The sequence below is a fragment of the Tupaia chinensis genome, unplaced genomic scaffold (assembly GCF_000334495.1).
Source record: "Tupaia chinensis unplaced genomic scaffold, TupChi_1.0 Scaffold143996_1, whole genome shotgun sequence".
Lineage (NCBI taxonomy): Eukaryota > Metazoa > Chordata > Mammalia > Scandentia > Tupaiidae > Tupaia > Tupaia belangeri.
This window is the reverse complement of record NW_006203847.1, coordinates 169074-172180: the sequence shown is the minus strand read 5'-3', so window position 1 is coordinate 172180 and position 3107 is coordinate 169074. Positions and strand designations below refer to the sequence as shown.

Genomic DNA, 3107 nt, shown 5'->3' with positions numbered 1-3107 from the left:
ACATGCACATGCGCCTGGTGTGAGTTGAAGCCACTGGGTCCAGGACTCAAACCATGGTCAACTACATGGGAGTCCAGTGACATAGCCATTCCACCAACTGCTGGTCTCAAAAGAGATTTTTTTGCTGTAGGGCAAATGCACTATCTGGAGAGACAGAGAAAAACATAGAGAGAGGAAGCAAGAAATCACATCCCTCTCCCCATAGGGATAGTCATGCTGCAATCCCTTCTCCTTCATTCTCCTCTCTGAATTTTGGGCACATACACATGCGTGATTTGCTTGAGTTTAAAACCACTGGGTCCGGGATTCATACCGCAGTCGACTGTGTGGTCTTTTATCAAATATACATATTGCTAATTTTTATTATTGTGAATGTTACCTCACAATTCTCCATCATAACTTCTCTATATGTTTCTGTCATATGTGCTGCCAATTCTAAATTCCATACCCCATCACATAACTATTAAATAAACTCATATCTTCCCAATTTGTTTGCATGTTTCCATTATTTTATTTTTCAATCCATTTTGCATAGCATTACAATTTCACCCCTCTTAAACCTTGTTTTCATCATTGCACTTTCAAGCTTACACATTTATAAGAGTTGTGTTGGTATAAGGGCAAGAGATTTCACTATAAAAAAGACTTTAAGGATAAAAGAGAGGGAGACATAGGATGTGGGTCTCATACTCATACTGCAAGGCTGGACCTTATAAAGAAAAAAAAACAATTTACTGGGAAAAGTCTCAGGCTCTCTAGCACAGTTTTAAGAAAATTTAGGTCAAATTGAAGATACATTTGTTATCTTACTCTTTTCTGCCTATGGACGCCACTGGGGAAGCATCATTGAAGTCTTTCTTACCACTGCCATCATGTCTAAGACAGTGTCTCCCAAAGAGCTGCAGAAACTTGATTGGAGGGTTGAGCTTTGAAACAACCAATAAGAGCCTGAGGAGCCATTTTGAGCAATGGGAAAGGCTCATGGACTGCGTGGCAATATGAGATCCAAACACCAAGGGGCTTTGGGTTCGTCATGTATGCCACTGTGGAAGAGGTGCATGCAGCCATAAATGCAAGGCTACACAAGGTGGGTGGAAAAGTTGTGGAACCAAAGAGGGCTGTCTCGAGAAAAGATTCTCAAAGACTGTGTGCCCACTTAACTGTGAAAAAGATCTTTGTCGGTGGCATTAAAGAAGACACTGAAGAAAATCACCTAAGAGAGTATTTTGAACAGTATGGGAAAATTGAAGTGCTTGAAATTATGACTGACTGAGGCAGTGGCAAGAAGAGGGGCTTTGCTTTTGTAATATTTGATAATCATGACTCTGTGGATGAAGTTGTCATTCAGAAATACCATACCGTGAATGGCCACAACTGTGAAGTAAGGACAGCCCTGTCCAAACAAGAAATGGCTACTGCTTCCTCCAGCCCAAGAGTTTGAAGTGTTTCTGGAAACTTCTGTGGTGGTCAAGGAGGTGGTTTTGGTGGTAATGACAGCTTTGGTCATGGACAAAACTTCAGTGGTCGTGGTGACTTTGCTAGCAGCCATGGTGGTGGTGGATACGGTGGAAGTGGGAATGGCTATAATTGATTTGGTAATGATGGAAGCAATTTAGGAGGTGGTGGAAGCTACAGTGATTTTGGCAATGATAACAGTCTTCAAATTTTGGACCCATGAAGAGTGGAAACTTTGGAGGCAGAAGCTCTGGCCCTTATGGAGGTGGAGGCCAATACTTTGCCAAACCATGAAATCTAGGTGGCTATGGCAGTTCCCGCAGCAGCAGTAGCTATGGCAGTGGCAGAAGGTTTTAATTAACTGCTAGGAAGCAAAGCTTAGCAGGAGAGGAGAGCCAGAGAAGTGGCGGGGAAGCCACAGGTTACAATAGATTTGTGAACTCAGCCAAGCACAGTGGTGGCAAGGCCTAGCTGGTATTAAATAAAAAGAAACAACCTGACATGTTTTAGACAATACTCATGTATGGGCAAAAAATATGAGGACTGTATTTGTGACTAATTATATAATAGGTTATTTTAGTTTCTGCTCTGTGGAAAGTGTAAAGCATTTCAACAAAGGGTTTTAATGTAGATTTTCGTTTTTTGCACCCATGCTGTTGACTGCTAAATGTAATATAGTCTGATCATGATGCTGAATATATGTGTCTTTAAAAATAAAAAAAGAAAAATGGGACCAGCCGTTAGCATAACAGTTATGTTGCTTAACTCCCATGTAGCCAGCCGCGGGTCAAGTCCAGAACCCGGTGGCTTAAAACTCACACCAGGCACGTGTGCGTGCATGCCCAAGATCCCAAGAGGAGAATGGAGGAAAGGCCATCCCCTCTTGGGGGGGATTTCTCACTTTCTATCTCTCTGTCTGTCTTTCTGGCGAGTGCACATGCCCTATAGCAAAAACTTCCCCAAAATACTATTACTACTAATACTACTACTACTAATAATAATAATAAAGTAAAAAAGAAAAAGAAAATGCAGGTCAAATTGATAGGGAATCCTGGAGCCAAAGGTGTCCTCTAAGATTATAGGTCTGGATCCACCATTCCCCATCACTGTAGATCCCAGCCATTTGCTGGATCCCAGTTAGTCTTATTCTAACCTGGTGGTGGATTTACAGCAAAGGTCATTCATCAAGTACACTTGATGCATGGGAAGATTTGAGATCTGCCACTGCCTTATGCACAGATAAATTATTTGAGAAAAAATAGAGGAGTCTATCTTCTACACCGCTGCATATCCTAGGAATTAAAACCCCTCATGCACGCACCCTTAGCACCCTATATTTCTGCAATACTGAAATTTATTAAATTGCATTAGATTTATTTGATTGATCTATTGCTATATATTTCACATATAACATACTCAAAATATATTTATTGAATAAATTACTGAATATTCCAAACTATGCACTTATTTTATTGTTTTCTTCTGTGTTGGTTTATGTTTTGCAAAAATTATTCTATTTTTTTCTCAGATATATAATTTTTTGGTGCTCAGCATTTTGAAATATCATTAAATTAGCCAATGAACCTTTGTTGAAAACAGATATCTCTTACATTTACCTATTTTATTTATTTATTTATTTATTTATTTATTTA

General features: G+C 39.7%; 1 pseudogene; it reads left to right on the top strand.

The window, feature by feature from the left end:
• Positions 1–872: 872 nt before the first annotated feature.
• On the top strand, positions 873–1859 carry LOC106733529 (heterogeneous nuclear ribonucleoprotein A1-like; annotated as a pseudogene).
• The last annotated feature ends 1248 nt before the right edge of the window (positions 1860–3107 follow it).